The 19,731-nt window shown below is 38.2% G+C and overlaps 1 protein-coding gene across 3 annotated transcripts in view; it reads right to left on the bottom strand.

Annotated features, from left to right (window-relative positions):
• The window catches only part of LOC137017032 (muscle M-line assembly protein unc-89-like), a 95,711-nt gene extending 77,963 nt beyond the window's left edge, over positions 1-17,748 (bottom strand). The window contains exons 1-2 of one of the 3 annotated variants that reach the window (XM_067380928.1): positions 17,708-17,748; positions 17,403-17,610 (exon numbers count right to left, since the gene is read on the bottom strand). The gene's annotated coding sequence lies outside the window, so the exon portion shown is untranslated. Of the gene's footprint in view, positions 1-17,402 lie in introns of all 3 variants that reach the window. The other 2 variants (XM_067380927.1, XM_067380926.1) reach the window with 2 other exon arrangements.
• Positions 17,749-19,731: the final 1,983 nt, after the last annotated feature.

Below are 19,731 nucleotides of genomic sequence, written 5' to 3'. Positions count from 1 at the left end.
AGTTAGTTCATGCGTTCATGACCTCAAGGCTAGATTACTGTACTGCTCTACTGGGTGGTTGTTCCTCCCGCTTGATAAATAAACTACAGCTCGTACAAAATGCAGCAGCTAGAGTTTTTACTAGAACTAGGAAGTATGACCATATTAGCCCAGTTCTGTCATCACTGCATTGGCTTCCTGTTAAACATCGTATAGATTTTAAAATCTTGTTAATTACTTACAAAGCACTAAATGGTTTAGCCCCCCAGTACCTAAGTGAGCTCTTAATACATTATAGTCCTTCACGTTTATTGCGATCTCAGAATTCAGGCCAGCTGATAATACCTAGAATATCAAAACCAACCGCAGGCGGCAGATCCTTCTCCTATTTGGCACCTAAACTGTGGAACAACCTTCCTAGCATTGTTCGGGATGCAGACACACTCTGTCAGTTTAAATCTAGACTAAAAAAACGCATCTCTTTAACCTGGCATACACATAACACATTATCAATTTATATTTTCAAATCCGTTAAAGGATTATTAGGCTGCATAAATTAGGTCAGCTGGAACCGGGAACACTTCCTATAACACCAGATGTACCTGTTACATCAGAAGAAGAATGGCATCTACGCTAATATTAGTCTTTCTGTTTATCCCGAGGTTCACCGTAGTCAACCGGATCCGGGCCGTATCCAGATGAGACCAAGGACCGGCGCCATGACACGACCACAACGCAGCCCTGAAGTATCAGCAGAGATCGAGTCAACTAGATCATCCATTGTGAAGGCCTCATCAACACGACAGCCAGTGCCACAGTTCCTCAACAAACCGTCCATATCGGCATGATGAATACGATCTTCAACTGGATGGAACTGAAATAAATACTTTGAATGTTGCGATCCTATCAGATTTATGATAGCAACCTGATTCGTAACAAAGCACTGTTCGCCAGAGGAAACCTGGCCTCCGACTAAGCCTGGTTTCTCCCAAGGTTATTTTCTTCTTCCCTTTTTTAACACTTATTTGCCACCTGTTTGCCACATGATGTCACCTGTTGGAGTTTAGGTTCCTTGCCGCTGTCGCCTTTGGCTTGTTTAGTTGGGGACACTTGACATTTGACTTGACATTTGATATTCAACAGTGCTTTGATCTGCCTGCATTGACACTATTTTTTAAGGGCTGATGTGCAGCCAAAATACCAGTTATCACTGTAAAGCTGCTTTGACACAATCTGCATTGTAAAAAGCGCTATATAAATAAAGGTGACTTGACTTGACTATATCAAACCAATCATCGTAGAGATGTAAATTTCGTGAATAACGTGATATTAGTTTTTTTTAGAAAATGTGTGATAGCTTCTCTAGAAAAGACTCTTATTCCTTGTCTGGTATCGTTTAAAGCCCTTTGAAGCTGCACTGAAACTGTAATATTGACCTTCAAGCGTTTGGGCTCCATTGAAGTCCACTATAAGGAGAAAAATCCTGGAATGTTTTCAAAGACAATTTCAGTAATTTTAGGTAGTTATCACGCCAATGTATGTTCAAGCTATCCGAGAATGCTTTGACGCGCTAACACATTGCACGATGCCTAACCGAATGTCTGCTTTTAGATGAATTGCAGCATTTTTTTCTAAAAATATTTTTGCACTGTACATACAGTAAGGGAGATATTGGCAACATTTAACCTGTAGTAAATCAGTTTTATATCGAGGAAAGTACTACATCCTTTGGAACATGTACAAATTCTAGCACGCACAAATTGTGACCTACAATAATACAAAATCAAAGTTTTGCATTCACAACTATATACAATGCCCTCCACTAATATTGACACCCTTAGTAAATATGAGCTAAGGTGGCTGTAATAATAAATAAATCTGCATCATGGATTCTATCAGATAACAACAGACAAAAAAAAAAAGTCAAAACCTGACCGCTTCTGCTAGAAATTCAATAATGGGCCGTGGTTGGATCTTCCATCAGGACAATGATCCAAAACAAACATCAAAATCAACACAAAATTGTGTCACTGAGCACAAAATGAAGCTTCTGCCATGACCTGAACCCTAAAGAAAATGAGTGGAGTGAACTGAAGAGAAGAAGCACCAACATGGAGATGGAATCTGAAGCATCTGGAGACATTCTGTATGAAGGAATGGTCTCTGATCTCTTGTCAGGTGTTCTACAAACTCATCAGGTATTATAGGTGAAGACTCAGAGCTGTTATCTAGGGAAAGGAAGCTGCAAAAATTGGGTGCCAATAATTGCACCAGGCTTATTCAGTTGTAGTTGTTTGTGTGGGGGATGTGAAATGCTTGAAAAACGCAAAAAAAAGAGTCTCAAAATCCAAATGAATCCAATTAGATAAACTCAGAAAAGGCGTCAATAAATGCACACGTGTCACCTGATGAACAAATGCACATCTTTATTGCATGCGCAAATTATGATACACTAATACAAAAGAAAACATTTTTATTCACACAAATGTCTATGTACAAATTTCTGCACATTAATTTAATTCTGAATTTTACACACATAAGTTAAAAAGGCATTTGTTTGTGGATAGTGTTACATCCCAGTCTAGGAGTGTTGAGGAGTAACATAAATGAAGAACGTCACGTATGGAAAGATTTGTGTTTATTGTAGGAGCTTAGCAATTTTTCGTTTTCAATCCATAGTCTCAGGAATGGGCATAACCAAAATAATAAACAAAACAGAAACTATTTTTAAAAGGCTACCTTAGCCTAACAAAGAAAAATTAAACAAAAATACATCCCACTTCCCTGTCTCCCTATCTGCTCAAAACCAGGAGAAAATAATTCTAAACAAAATAGGTGCCCACTTCCTACAAGTGTGGCGTAACTCTATTTACAGATTACCTTTTAATACCGACACATTTTAACCAAATAAGACAAATTCCTACTGAATAGTGACGTTTACAGATTACCTTTTAATACCGACATAGAACTAGTAGAAAAAACAAATAATAGGGCTGGACGATTATGGCCCAAAATCAAAACCTCGATTAATTGAACATTTTATCTCGATTACGATTAATGAGCGATTATTTTTTTTCTTTTTCTTTTTTGCCCTCATAGTTCACTGACACGGTGTGTACTGTAAATATGATTTGGTGGGATATTTTTCCTATTGAAAGAGCGATCTGACATCATAACTCACTATCAGCAGTTATTTTGTCTATGGTTTGTAACATTTCTTACAGGTTTCTGCTCATTATAAATCAGATAAAGATAAATTAGCTCAGTACCAGTACAAGGAATTGCTTGTGTGAATTAGTCATTCCGTCTCTCTATTAATTGTGAAGCTGTGGGTTGTAAATGGTTACTTCAAATGTAGAAAAATATATGCTATAATAAGTTTTGAGTTTCTAAGCTACTTTAGTGATAAATCACAGGACAGCTCTGACTAGTTTCTGTGTTCTTCTCTGTGTGCGCGAACTTCATGTTTTGTGCAGCTACTGTTTGTATGAGTGTTGGTGCCACAATGCAGCTGCGCGAGCACGGTAGCTTGATATAATAATACACATCCGATCGTCTAATCGCTTGAATGTCCAAACCATAAAACAAATACAACTCTTAAAGTTTAGTGAAGATCCAAGGTTCACCGCTCACGCGCCATCACTGTGTTGAACCGGCGTTCACCTCCGTGTTTTGCTTTTATGCCACTGGCTGGACAGGGCAGAGTCATGTGGCTACACATGCTATGTTTTTAAGGGGGAAGTAGATTAAAAAAAATGAAATAACCGACATGGGAAAATTACGTCGGTTAGAGGTTCTGAATTTTGGTTTCGATTACTTTTCAATTAATCGTCCAGCCCTAACAAATAACCAAAGAAAGATATGGTGGGAAAAACAGTAGGGCAATATCGTAAGGCATACAACAGGCTGGAGCATTATAGTCCACTTTACAACAGGCCGGAGGAACGCTGACAACACCACGTTCTCCCGACAGAACACACACACAGAGCCGCGCCTCCTTTGCATTGCGCAGAAGCGCATTTTTAAAGGATGCGATGGCGAGAGAGGAGCCAATCTACTTTCCCAGATGGTTAGAAGCCGGAACCTGGAGCAATGATGAGCTAGAAACTCAAAAAGAAAAGAAAACAAACACTAATCACAATAGAATATTACATACGTCCGAGGACGTAACAAATTTTTGCAAAATGCTCTGTAATAGCCCACCATTCCGAGAAAACAGCGCAACTCTCGTTTGGTCTTAGGTGCAGGATACTGAAGGATGGTGGCAACCTTCGCATCTACCGGGCAAATTTGACCACGTCCTACTTCCTTTCCGAGATATGTTACCACGGCCTTGCAAAATTCACATTTAGCTATAGGTTGATGGTTAATGAAGCCTCACTCAACCGGGTAAAGATCTCCTGTAAGGATTTAATGTGCTCTTCCCAGCTATTGGAATATACAACAACGTCATCCAAATAGGCTTAACAACTTTTAACTCCAGACAATACTTTCTGCATTAACCTTTGAAAGGTAGCGGGAGCGTTTCTCATCCCGAATGCCATTACGGTGTAATTTAGAAAGTTATCTGGCATCACAAAGGCCGATATTTCAGACACATGGGCAGTCAGCGGCACTTGCCAGTACCCTTTTAGAAGATCTAGTTTCGTTAATAAGCGGGTCTCTCCTACTTGATCTATGCAGTCTTCCATACGGGGCATAGGGAAAGAATCAGGTTTTGTGACACTATTAACCTTTTGGTAGTTGGTACAAAATCTATGTTCCGTCAGGCTAAGGCACAAGAATACAAGGTGAGCTCCAAATCAATGGAGCTGGGAACAGCAAGCCCCTGATCGAGCAAATACTTCACCTCCTCTTTCATTATTTCCTGTTTTACAGGATTAACACAATAGGGATGTTGACGTATGGGAGCTGATCCCTCAATCTCAATATCATGCACTATTGCAGTAGTCTGAGAGGGAGTATCTGCAAATAAAGAAGGATATTCTTTAATTAACACCATAATATCTTGACGCTGCTGATCAGGAAGATAAGACAACATTTGTTCAATGTTTAACAGCATTTCTGAATTTTTCAGCCTAGAAGTTCATTCGAAACTGTTGACTGCATCTTTTTCGACGCGGCCGACAGGTGTTACTATGGCAACAGATGGGACATCCTCAGCTGCACTAGCTCTTATATAGTAAGGCTTCAGCATATTCACATGACAGACTCGTGTTTTTCTTCGGCGATCTGGAGTATGCACAGCATAGTCAGTTTCACTAAGCTGACTTTCAATTTCATATGGACCATCAAATTTCGCCTGCATTATCGAACCTTGGACTGGAAGAAAGACCAACACCAAGTCTCCAGGCTGAAAGTTTCGTTTGACACTTCTTTTATCAAAGTGAGATTTCATTTTGTTCTGTGCCGTGACTAAATTCTCTTTTGCCATTGCACACGCTTGATGCAACCGGTCACGGAATTTTCTCACATAATCTAGAACAGGCATAGGGGAAACAGACTCATCAAGTAACTGTTCGCATAACATTCTCAAAGGACCGTGAACAGTATGCCCGAACAACAAATCAGCAGGAGCAAATCCCAAGGATTCTTGTGTGGTTTCACAAACCGCAAACATCAACATAGGTAGTCCCTCATCCCATTCTTTTCCCGTTTCCACACAGAATTTACGCAGTAGCGTTTTCAGGGTTTGATGGAAACGCTCTATTGCTCCCGGACTTTCTGGGTGGTAGGCACTAGATAGTATATGTTTCATGTTTAACTCACAAGTAACTTTGGTGAATATTTTCGATGTAAAATTCGATCCTTGATCAGTTTGGATCACTTTTGGCAGCCCAAACACCGAGCAGAATTTAATCAATTCCTGGACACCTTTTTCACTTTGATTGTAAGCAACGGAATCGCCTCCGGATAGCAAGTCGCAGCGTACATCATGGTGAGGATGTATTGATGCCTGGCTTTTTATTTTGGGAGTGGGCCAACACAGTCTAAAATAATACGCTCAAAAGGTTCTCCTACTACAGGTATTGGATGTAAAGGAGCAGGTGGTATGGTCTGATTGGGCTTACCGGTCAGTTGGCATATATGACACGAACGGCAGTAAGCGGAGACATCGGACTTCAACCCCAGCCAAAAGAAGTAGCGGAGCACTCGCTCGTATGTTTTCCTAATGCCTAAAACACGTGAACTCACACAAACTCTTGTACACACATGCACATACATATTCAAACACACCCCACTCAAAGTACATACACATACTATTTTCTCTATACTATTTATTTTTCCTGCTCATATACAGTAGGTAGACAACCAAAATGGGTATTACCGCCGCGCATACCGCCGCCGCAGGGCCGTTGCGTTAACTAAAATTCAGTTGCGTGTAAAAATCATTCGCGAAACTACCGCCAGGTGGTGCAAAGGGACGGATTGGAAAGTGACCGTATTAATAAAATATCGGTTTGTAAACGGAGATAAAAGGACGAAGTAAAACAACAATAACATTAATATAGCTGCAAGCAGCAATTACGGGGCCAAGAACAAAAACGGCACAAGAAGCCAGCCAACACGGCTGGGAGCATCAGACTAACTGCAACAGTGAGCAATTAAAGACCTATTAAGATCATTTTAGGCAAAAGAGCTGAAAAATTAGGATTTACTGGTTCACCACTTTCGACCAATAAGTGGCGCTGTGTCCAAATTGTTGTGGTATGGTCAGAGTGAGGTGACAATGACACTTGCAAAGTTTGGTGTCAATATGTCAAAGCATTGCAGAGATACAGCTTCAAGAGTGGGTTTTGCATCATGCCTCAAAATCATTGCTCCAGTATACGAAAACGGTTTGATGTATTGACTTGAAATCCATAACTTTTTGTTGGCATGGTCTGAAGATGATACTGTTCGATTTTGGTGAAAATCGGAACAAAGGTCTAGGAGGATTTCGAAAAAGTAGGTTTTTAAAGAAAAACAATATGGCGGACAGTAAGTTCAACCGACTATGGCAAATTTGATATCTGTGTTCTCGGCATGACCCAACGAATCATCTGAGACCAGTTTCATTACAATGAGTTAAAATAGTCAAAAGTTATTAGCATTTTTGTAAATTTTGTTATAACTTTTGACCACAAGGTGGCACTGGTCCGAAACGTCTCAGGCTCCTTCAGGGTATTGTGCCAATGACCCATACAGAGTTTCGTAAAGATACGCTAATGCGTTCGTAAAATACAGCATTTTAGCACAAAATTCAAAATGGCCGATGGTCAAAATGTCCGATATGGGAAAATTGGATATCATTCGACTCGGCATGATGCCCCGAATCTAACGAGACAAATTTATGATTTTTGGACAAACCCATCAGAAGTTATAAGCAAAAATAGCCATTTGTCATATCTCCGCACCAGTAGGTAGCACTGCGCCGAAACACTGCATCATGCCTCAGGTCATGCTTGTGATGACATGTACCAAGTTTGGTCTGAATATGATAAAGCATTGCGGAGATACAGCCTTATGTCTATGTAAAGGACCATTTAAAATACTGTTATTAATTTTCTTAATGTAAAAAGCAAGCATGAATTGGGTTATGAAATATTGATGTTTGTGTAATTTATTAATATGATGAACTTTGTATTTGAATGTCTATTGCTGTACCTCGTGTGTGTGTGTGTGATCAGAAACTTGTTAACATTTGCGCTGAAATTGTCCTTCTCAGACGCCACAGTGATCAGGTGTTCTAATGAGCTTAATAAGATGGCGGGTGGACATGTATGTTAGACGCCGATTGTTTGTTTGAGCCTATACTTTTAACACAGATTTTATACTTCGCATCATTGGAATTGAATTGGATGTTGATGTTGACGAAAGGATTATCATATTTGGTTTGCACTCCTTGGAGAGCGGAGCGAGGTATGTTGATTAATGAATGTATCAATGAAAGTTTGTTGTAGCGTAATATTTGTGATGCTTATCTGATGTTTGTTTATTTGAATATGGATTTTTTTTTTATATATATATAGTTTTCACGGTGCTGTGGGGTGCTTTGATTTGTTGCATGGTATACGGAATAAAGATGCTGTTTGAATACATCGCGTTGTCATGCATGGTTGAGGCTCTCGGATCCAAGGGGTTGTTACAGTGAAAACTCGACACTACCTCGAGATCGTCTGCTGCACTACAAGCTTGTCTTCGAACTGAATCGCCGTTGATTGCTCCACATTTTCAGGCAAGACTATAGACTGATAAGCTAAGCAGTAACTACAGAGACACGGTGTGAGATTCTCTAATGAACATGAAGTAAATCGTCGTATGACGAATTGAATTGTTATTGTGATATCCTGTTTGGGTTCAATTATAGGCTCAAATATTTAAAATGAAATGTTGTCAAATGCTATGATTATTCATGAAATGTTGAATGTTTTATTTCATGTTTAAATTGTTCATAATCTAGTTGAAGTCCCCCTGAATAGGTCATTTAAAGGGTGTTAAGCATTCCATTTTTTATTTTAGAAGTTGAAGTATAAGTTTGAAGCTGATTAAGCTCAAATAATTTTATATGTAAGACACAATGTCTTTGCTGGGATAATGGGGAAAATTAACTAGTGGAGAAACCTCAAGTTTTGTAGAAGACTCTCTTATGTAGTAGTACTGCACGTGACTGTTTCTTCCTGTCAGTGACTGAATTTACTGCTGCGTGGAGTCGACCGATCAAATGCGGCGTGAAACAAGTGAACTTGTTTTGTGTGTGTTGTGGCAAATGCAAAGTAGAACCAAACTAATCTTGTTGTTTGTTAAAGCCAAAGGTATGTTCTTACACATCTGTGCATTGTTCACAGTATGCCCACTCTTTTCCCAGTGTACCCACACTTTGCCCACAGTGTGGGCTTGCTGTGGGCCCACTCTGCTTAGTGTGGGCTAGCCCATAGTCAGCCCACACTTTGGGCTGTCCACTTGGGTAAAGTTGGTTTTATATTCGCACATTCGGACTTCTGATAAATTCAGACTTTCCAATAAATGTGCAATAAATTAATGTTTGCGAATTTTAAGCAGAGACATGATATTGACAACCAACGATTGTCAACTTACAACATTTTTCACAGTCGATCAAAATGGGCAAGTATTGTTTTAATGGCATATTTACTTGTGAATGTCCACTGAATGTCCAATGTAGTGTGATTAACAAGGCTATTGACCCCTTAATCGCCTACGTCACTGTGACGTCACCGCTCTAGCTGGAGGCAAAACATGAATAAGAACTAATAGCGGGCGCGCTAAAAGTTTGAGGTTTTGACTTTCAAATGTCCTCTTGTTGTGTTTTGGCTGCCAGAATAGAAGGAACAGGACTTTTGGTTCAAAACTAAACTTTTACCAGATCCCGGCAGACATTCCTTCACAGAAATCAAAAAGATAATTGTGGTTGAATGCAATACGGCGTACAGACTGGATGGAGACGATCATAAATAATTAGGGCTGGGTATCGTTCAAAAATTTTCGATACCGAGACGATACCGATACCTTGACTTCGATACCGATACCTAAACGATACCTTTTTCGGTACCAGTTTTATAAAATCTGTTTAAACAAGATTACATAACCTCAAAAAAAATCTTTGGTTTTATATTTTAACTTTGTTGACTTTTTTTCAGACTCAAAGACTCATCTCCTGAGCCACTGCGGGGAATAAAAAAAGCACAAATTAACAAAATTTACCCAACACAATAAATCAGTGCAAATAGTTTTAATAAAGTTTAGTTTTCAATGCAAAAATTAAGTATGTGAGGCTCTTTTTAAATCACTCAGCAATTGTTCTTCTTCAAAAAATTAATTATTATTAACAAGATCAAAGCGGAAGTAAGAGTGACGCAAGTTCGTTGCGTCTTACCGTGAAATAAGAGTTCTGTGTCTTTATTAAAATCAACAGATTAATGATTCATCTCTCATCCACCCGCAATTAATTTGAATGTTATTTTTTTATTACTTGGCCCGACCCGCAAATTATCCGCAGTATCAGGAGGACGCTGATACCTCTTTTTCAGCAGAATTGTTCGCGTTCTGGAGCCAGAGGCACACTGTCAGAAAAAAGGGTACAATGCAGGTACAAGTTTGTTCCTAGAGGTACAAAACTCATTTAAAGGTCCATAATTGGTCCTTAGGGTACAAATATGTACCCAACATGGCTTATAAAGGTACAACATTTTAGGTTTAGATGTGAAAGGTCCATTTTTGTACCTTTTGAAACTTTTTTTCAGTTAAGCTCCAACTAACTTATGTCAGTTTCTTTATTAATTAAATGTATGTCAGGTCATAATAACAGCAAGACAACACATTTTTAGCAGTTTTAAATGTTAAAACTAAAATGGTGAGATGTTTTGTATATATAATATATATATTCATGTAGTCTGTCCTGTCTGTAAAATGAAATAAATGTTATTTTCAAACACATTAATGACTAAATTAAATTAAATATATTTATAATAATTGTTCATGTTTGTTGTAATGTAGTATACTTTTTTTCAATGTTGTTGTCGCTTTAAGAATTTCCCGCTCTGCTTGAGTCGTTCGTTTATCAGTCTGCGCGCGCGGTCCTGTCCTGACAGAAATTCAGAACACGATTTCGTCGTGTTTTTTGGACATATTTTTCAGGTAAATGCGAGATGATGGTATTTATTCATATTTCTTTACGTATTGTGCTATGTTGTGTTGATTTTGTCTAATTCGATGTTCCCCTGCTTAAAGCCGGAATAAGTCAGACGTCAGACTGGCTGTTGTACGACGGATTTGGGAAGCGCCTTCAAAAGTTCATAATGGAGTTGGGGAAAAATGAATACCACACAATTAATAAAGGAGCTTATACAGTTTGGCATTGAAATCACTGATGAGGAGAGGAAAAAAATTGAGGGTGAGTATGATTATTATCACATGTTGAGAATGTTTTAAGAAAATCGAGTATAACAGCCTTCATCAATACAGACGATAAACTTTCATACCTTTGCTTCGCATACCATATTTATTTGATAAAAACGGTGGCCGACACTATATATTGGCAGGGCTAGCCATTGTAATTAGTGATTATCTAAGTTTTTTACATTTTGAGACTAAAAATATCCTGCCTGTGATTGCGTCATTTTGTTAGGCCGCACGAGACTTCCCCGACGCAACCCTCTTGGCCATCAAACTTAAAATCAAGTGATTAATAAGTATGGTAAAATTTACAGCACAGAGGCGGTACGAATATTTATTCATTTGTTAAGTACACTTGATAATATAAAAATGATATTTGATATTAAAGCAGCATTATACAGCTCAGTGTCTTAATGCAGTTAATTAATAAACCATCAGTTTATTATATCCGCCTTTTTCATGCTATAGCCGATATGCCGATGGTTGTGAATTGTCAAAAATTGGCCAACAATCTCTAAAACTAACTTAGTGATACATTTTCCTGCAGCGCCACCAAATCAGGTGCTGGCGCCTATCTGTATAATTTAGTGGCACTAGTGCCACTGCTCTCAAATGTTAGTCTGGAGCCCTGTGTCGCTGCAATTGACAAATTCAGCTGTCTCTTAGGGCTCGTGTTATTTCCATGTTTTTATATTTTAATCTCTATTAATTATTATTATTATTATTATTATTATTTTAATCTTAATTTCATTGCAGAATTTATTAGTTAGCCCTGTAAAGTATTCCCCACTGGTTACTATTTTTGAGTGTGCATTTTACCTGACAGGCAATGGTGCCGTGTTCCAGCCTCAAAAATACTGGTTTAGTGCATGGTTCTAATGATGGGTAATTCAGTTGTACTTTTCATGATCTCTTTTATGTTATAGACAATGAGAAGATTATTGGTGGGATGACTGTAAAGGATGCTGTTAGCAAATATCCATTCTTGAAGAGTTCATCAGGGGTAAGTGTGGAAACTATAAAAGTACACAAACCCATTAACATGTAGAACATGTAAAAATCCTGACTTTCTTATGTTTGTGTCTTTTTAACAAATTTCAGCTTTATCAAGAAATTGGTTTCCTGTACAAGTCTGTTAATCTTTGCCGGCACTTTCAAGAAAGCTTTGGAAACATTGCGTCCAGTGTGCTACAACTTGCTTGCGGGAAATCTCTTTTAGCAAAGCCACACATAGAAGCTAGAGAAGAATCTCTCATTGAAGACCATCATGGTAATTGATGTTTTTTTAATCTTATCCAATTTATTAAAGGTTTAGTTCACCCTAAACTGAGAAATCTGTCATTAATTACTCATCCTCATGTTGTTCCAGACCTTCAAGACTTTTGTTCATCTTTGTAACACAAATGAAGATATTTTTAATGAAATCTGACAGCTTTCTGCACCACCATTGATGGCTATGTAAATACCACTTTCAAGGCCCTGACAGGTTTTATATCATGTCAGTATCATGTGTTATCTTTTGTTTCAGGAACTGATTTCAAAGCAGCACTTCTCATGTTGCCAGTTTTGTTCAGAGAGCAGCTTGAACACTTCATTGTGCTTGGGGAGGTATGTGCACGTTTCTCTGTCTATGACTTGAATGTCTATCATAAATGCATTTTATAATTCTTAAATCATATTTACTGAATAATAATCATCTTACTCCTAATGCAGATTAGTTAAAGGTGCCCAAGAAAGAGTTGAAACTGTATTTTATTTGTACATAGATTGTACATAGATTGTATGTGGCTTATTTAAGGTCCAAAAATGTCCAGATATCGTTTTACAGGTCCATTTACAACCCTAGAAATTGTCCCTAGAATGAAATAGGCTGATATTGCCTTATTTGGAAGGGTCATGAATAGTAATGTGTAGCTCTGCTCTGATTGGCTGTTTCACTGCACAGTCAGTTGCGGCATGACAGTGGAGAGATTGGGCATTGATCCAACCTTATATGTTTGAGCCTGTTTCTGTAAAAATGCACTTGTTTAAAGCTCAAATCTGTGATTTATTTATAAAAAAAATGTATCTGCAGTGAGATCCAGTCGCCCACTGGGCACTCAGCGCTCATTAAGCCTGGCTAGAGCAGCCTATTCTCGGCTAGACCTGACGTCTGCTGCTGGCTCTGATGTCGCTGTAGTGGTTAAACATGAGTTATAATTCATCTTGTGCATATCTATCGGGGCAATCTTTGGCCTCATGGATCTATAAATTGTTCCTTGGCTATTCGTTTTGGCTGAGAGTAAAATTAAGTTTTTTTTTTTGATCATTAAAACTTAACGAAACGAGAGTTGATAATCATATATGCACACTTATTGCGTGAACCACATATTAATATGCTTAATATTTTTTTAAATGTATGCGAAAAGAGGCAGGGTTGTTTTATAGTTCGTGTTAATTTATATGCAGTAAAGATAATCAATGTATGCATTGCCTGAACAACATTTGTATGGCTATTAATAGGTTTACATACAGAGATAACTGGAGTAGCCAGAGCGAGCTGAGTGATGCTGTAAGAACGCTGCTGTTTTCCATCTAAAGAATCACCAGACTTCCTCTGGAGTTCGTTCTCCTGAGTCGAACTTGGCAAGTCATATGCTGGCATATGCAAATGCTAGGGGCGTACATCCCGGTGATTGCGTCACAGTCAGTGTTATGTTGAGATTCGCCTATTTTTCCATGGTGTTTTTCACGCACGAAATTTACATATGAAGGAGGAAACAATGGTGTTTGAGACTCACGGTATTTGATTTCCATGTACTGAACTCTTGTTATTCAACTGTGCCAAGGTTAATTCCATTTTTCATTCTAGGCCTTTAACCTGTATGATCATAAAATTAGACTAGGGCTGCACGATTTGGGGAAAATGTCATATTGCGATTATTGAGGTCAATATTGCGATTGCGATATGCGATTGCGATATAATAAACAAATAGTGTCATGAGTCATCTTGCTTTGTTCTCAGTAAAAATGCACACAATTACTGATAATGCTGAAATGTGTATTTCTAAACAACAACAACAAACAAATGCACAGTGTTTTCAAATTAAAATATTTTTACAAAATTAAATAAAAACATCTTTGCATTGCTGCAAATTTGTTATAATCCCATTTAAGATGTTTGTTTCTTTACTAATCTGTGGTTCAATGGATCACAAAACTCACGGTTCGGATCACATCACGGTTATGACGTCACAGATTGGATCATTTTTCGGATCAGCACAAAAAAAAAATTGGGGGATGGGGGTAACTTAACTTTGCATGTATTAGCCCACTTAAACTACTCTGATATCACAGCAGAAACTACTAGCCTAAGTAATACATTATTAAAGGCAAGTGAACAGACTGTAAAAAGAACAAATACTGTACACCAATTACAACAAGCATAGATAAATACTACATAAAGTTACAAATAAAGTATAAGGTCTAACTGTAGTATTAATTTTCATGCACAGAAATGTAATAATTAAATGTAAAATGACACTGGTCACTGTATAAATTTAATATAGATTAATCTTTGTTAAAGCTGTGTTTTGTTGTTCAGACAGCAGCAGGTATTTATAGGTTGCTGTCACTTTAAGAGACATGCACGCACACATCCAATAGATACACATCCGAATTCTCACATCGTTCAATTAAGACATAACTGAATGTGTTTACAAGAAGACTTGCTGAGAGGGGTATTTTGACTGACATAATGCGTGTATGTGACCATCCAAGTACATTGAGGACGCTAAAGAGAAATTGTTGGAGTTCGCAAGCTATAACGCGCCTCTCTCTCTGTGCGCCCGAGCCTTGTATGTATGTGCGTCGTGCGTCACCGATAACAGCGCTGCGTGCTATACCGAATAAAATCCTCTTTTGCCTCTTCTAGCGCGCTGGAATGGTTTTATATCTATTTAATGTGAACACTAGCAAGACAAAACACATTCAAATGATAACCTTTCACTCTATTGCGGTTAAAGTTGCAATTGATCCACGAATCACATGCGTCCCAAACCGTGGGCCTTGGTCCATACGGGTCACGGATCAACAACGATCCCTTTAACCACGACTAATCTGGGTTTAAAATCTTATAGCCAAAATATCACCATATAACAGACAGAGGTAACAGACATTTTTTTCTTGCCACCAGTTCAGTGACCGTTTGCTCCGCATCCATCTTTGCCCATTCTCTGCGCTGCACACCGGAAAAAGTCATGACAGGACCATGCGCGCCTCACGTGCCACTGCCTAAACTGAAACTGACTGGTCTTCTTTTTATTAGCGGTGTATAAAATGGGCAAACAGCTCTCAGATAATGGGTTGTCGTGTCCACACATGTATTTATTTATTTATTAAATTATTATTATTATTTTATTGAATAAAATCGCAGCATTTTGCAACATATAATCGCACAACCTTCACATCCCGATTGCGATATGATTAATCGTGCAGCTCTAAATTAGACTGATATCTTATTTGTGCTTTTGTCTTTTAGAGTGACCCATCTTCCCCATATCCAACTGTTCAAGTACAGGAAGCCACAGACTGGAAAACTGTGCTTACAAGAAGAGCCACTTCTGTCATCAGAGTTGATGGGATAGACATCTGCCGGGCTAGCGGTGTGGACGAAGGGGTTCTTGCTGCATTCTGCGCCTATTTTGTCTTCAATTTGACATATCTACCTCACTTGAAGAACACTCTGGTGTTTCTTCCGCAGTATGTTTTGAAACTTACTGTGGATGGTGACAAGCCTCTAATCATCCTTTTACATTAACATCTGCAAAAATGCAGTACATTGTTAACATGGACACAGACTGGTTATTGTGTGGCAAGCTGTTAAAACCTGAATCCTTTTGTCATCATTATTATTCATACTGTGTGAAATATGAAAATGAATGGACTGTCCTTTCACCAGGTAAGGAGGTTGATTACCAGGCATTAGATACCTACAGTGTTGATGACAAATTATTTATTAGCAGTAGGTATTCTTGTTGAAAATGCCCTTTAGCTTCAATGTGCAGAACATGAAATAGCCTAATAATGAGCTTTATATCAGTTCTTGTATTTTTTTTATTTGATTTGTAAGGATTCTACAGTAAAGACAAATCTCTTGTATTCCTGATGATTTTATTGAAAAGGGCTGGTGTTTTAAACTGTTTTATACCTGTTTATATTTAAGTAATGTCTGATGAGCTTTTATGTAATTCTCTTTGTAATAGAAAGTTTATAAATAAAATTGCATCTGTAAAATCTGCGTGTCTGTAAGCCAGTTTAAGATATTTTATAGATTTTCACCCACATAGGATCAAAACTGCTTACAAAGTTATAAGGTACAATTCTGTACCTTGCTGTAAAGGTACAAAAAGGTACCTTTGAGGGTACCACCCCAGTGACGGCCACTTGTACCCTAAAAGGTACAGTTTTGTACCTTTTTTCTGACAGTGTGGGGTACAAAATTGTTCCTTAAATGGTACAAAGTTATAAGGTACAATTCTGTACCTTGCTTTAGAGGTACAAAAAGGTACCTTTGAGGGTACCACCCCAGTGACGGCCACTTGTACCCTAAAAGGTACAGTTTTGTACTTTTTTTTCTGACAGTGCAGAGCCTGTGTTCGTGCAGGCGAACGAGCCTGTCACGAACCGGTCGCGTGTTTCCATAGACTTGAGGAACGAACGCTGATGTAAAGCTGCTGTGTGTTGTACCTGTCCATAACTAGACTATAAAAAACATTGCGCGTTCCGCTGTTTCTGCAGGCAGTGCGACACTTTTGTTTTCTGTTAACAGTATCTGTAGTGAACCGGCTGCTCACATAAACAGCCGTTTCTCACCCGTCCATTCGGAGATGAACTGAAAACGAAACCGTTGATTCAGTCGCCCTCTCGCACATAGGGTCTCTCTCGCGCGTATTAGTTTTATATATTTAGATATAAATAACAATGTAGCGCAACGTTACTTGCTCCTCAACGAGACAGCGAAAGCATTTCTCCGCCCCTCTCCTCGGCTCCATTCTGAGGTACCGAAATTTGGTACCGAATGACAAGACACTTTTCGATACTCGATAGTATCGAGGCAGTTCGATCGGTACCTAAAAAGTATCGAGTTCGGTACCCAGCCCTATAAATAATACTCGTGTTTGCAGTGCACACTTCATATCAGGTAAAATAATCGATGCATATGTAATGGTGTGTTGGTTTTATCTAGTACAAATCAGCAAGTTTCTGTTTTATAGGTGAAAAGTCGCCAACTTTCTGTGTTCAGCTGCGGTGCGCGTGATCTCGCTGTTGGAGAGAAGAGAGAGAAAGCGCTGCCGGTGTATGGATACCTATGACGAATACTGTAGAAAAGCGACATTAAACTGTTTAACATATTTTAATAGAGAAAAATTATATTTTGACAGCACTGTTAAGAAAGCTCAAACCAGAAAGATTCGAGGCTTTTGGGAAAACATTCGGGGCTCCAGCCCCCTTAGCCCACCCCTAAAAGTAAACAGAAATCATGAACTTACCGCACATTAGTAGAACAATCTGAACAAATTTGAAGTTGTTCTTCATACTGTCGAAGATTCCAGCAAAATCTGATTTCGATGAATCTCTCTCTCTCTGGTTTTATTGGCGGGTCGCAACCAACTTGTTCAGGTGGATGAATATTATTAATGCTCGCTGTTGTTTCTGAACCACACCCGACCGACCGACAGCGATGAGTGTTAAAACCTGCTAAATACCAACAGAGAGATCTGAATACCGACTGGAACTGATTAATGCATTTTCATTTGGCTATAGTTTAAATATGCTACTAAAGAAGAACTTTTACGTTTCCAGATCTGAAAGTGAAGCGCGGAGACTACTTCTTCTTCTTCTTCTTTTTGATTTTTATGGCGGTTGGCAAACAACTTCAAGGTGCATTACCGCCACCTGCTGGTTAGGAGTGTGGACCAAGAACACAAGGACCTTTACCTAATACCTTCTAAACACCTATAATCTTTTATCTAAATCAGACATTTTCAAATATTGTATTAAAAAATCAATACACTCTTCATGTGAGTTCCTTTGAAATACATTTGTCAAATTAAACTTAATCTTAATTCTTTTCAAATTAAAAATTCTCTCCTTTCACTATTATATTTTGGACATTTCATTATAACGTGTTCCACTGTTTCTTCTTGATTACAATACTCACATGCTCCTGTCTGATGTTTCCCTATTTTATTTAGAGTACTGTTAAGTGCTGTATGTCCAAATCTAAGTCTGGATATAATTGATTCTTCCTTTCTATTTCTCCTTGTTATTCTACCTTTACCAACAATTTTTTGGAAGTTATAAAGCCATCTTCCTGTTCTTTAATGTTCCCATTGTTTCTGCCATCTATTTTTCACATGTTGTTTAATTAAAAACTTCATCTCAGCCTTACTATTATTTACTTTCATGTCTATATCTGATTTTCCTGTGGCTTCCTTTGCACATTCATCTGCCAATTCATTCCCCTTTACTCCTATATGAGCAGGTACCCAACAGAAAGATACCTCTAAACCCATCATCTGAATCCTGTATAATGTTTGAAGGATCTCGATCAGTACGTCAGGTCTACTCTCAGATTGACCACTTTCTAGTGTCATTAATGATGAACTTGAGTCAGAACATGTAAGTGTCCTCAATGGTCTATTTTCTTCAACCCACTGTAGTGCCAATAAAATTGCAATCATTTCTCCAGTGTATACTGATAGATTTTATGAGATTCTCTTGTTAACTTTGACATTAAAATCTATAACTGTGAATGTCATGCTTACTCTGTTTTCTATATTTTTAGATGCATCTGAATAAATCAAGACATGACTAAAATAATGAGTTTGAATATATGTCTGCACCATTTGAGCATTATAACCATCCCCCTGGTCCTTGTCCCTCTTCTCTTGCAGTGACATGTCCACTTTGGGCTGTGGTAATAACCACTGGGGAATTACTGACCATGGAACAGTTGGACTAATGGCCATCTCATTTATTTCCATTTCTTCCGCCACTTTAAGTATCACCCACCCAAAACTCGTGATTTCAAACTTTTCTTTTTCCCAACATGGTTTTACCACTTCTTTTGCTGGATGATCTATAATATGTCCTTTTACACTGACCAAATAATTTGGTGACAGTTGCACTATCCTAAGTTCTAAGGGCATTTCCCCTTCAATCTGCAATGCTGCAGTAGAAGTGGATCTTATAGGCCCTGTTAATAACCTCATTGCCTTATATTGAACTTGCTTGTAGCAGCAGATTGAAATACTATAAAACCATAATCGAGCACTGATCGCATTAATCCACTTTTCAATGCCAACCTTTCAGCCCCCCAGTCCTTCCTTACCCACCAAACATCTCATAACATTCTGTACTTTCTTGAATTTATCAATAATTTTCTCAATATGCATTTTAAATGTAAGTTTCTCATCAAACCATACCCCTAAAAACTTAAAAACAAGAAACTCTTTCTATGTCTTGGCCATATAATTTTAATTTTATCCCACTGTTAACTCTCCATTTTGAAAAAATCACTGTTTTTGTTTTTTCAACAGAAAATCTAAACCCCCACTGAAATGACCATTTTTCCACTTCTGTTATAGCAGCTTGCATTTTTCTAACAATAAAATCCACATTTCTTCCACGTTTCCAAATTACCCCATCATCTGCAAAAAGGGAGAATCCTATTCCTTTCTCAATACTTGTGAATACATCATTAATCATAATGTTAAATAATAAGGGACTAATATCATAAGCTTTCTCAATGTCTAAAAATATAGCCACTACACTTTCTCTATTAATCTGCGCTCTCCTTATTTCATACTCTAAACA

This window comes from Chanodichthys erythropterus, chromosome 3 (assembly GCF_024489055.1).
Source record: "Chanodichthys erythropterus isolate Z2021 chromosome 3, ASM2448905v1, whole genome shotgun sequence".
Taxonomy (NCBI): domain Eukaryota; kingdom Metazoa; phylum Chordata; class Actinopteri; order Cypriniformes; family Xenocyprididae; genus Chanodichthys; species Chanodichthys erythropterus.
This window is presented reverse-complemented; position numbering and strand designations above follow the sequence as displayed.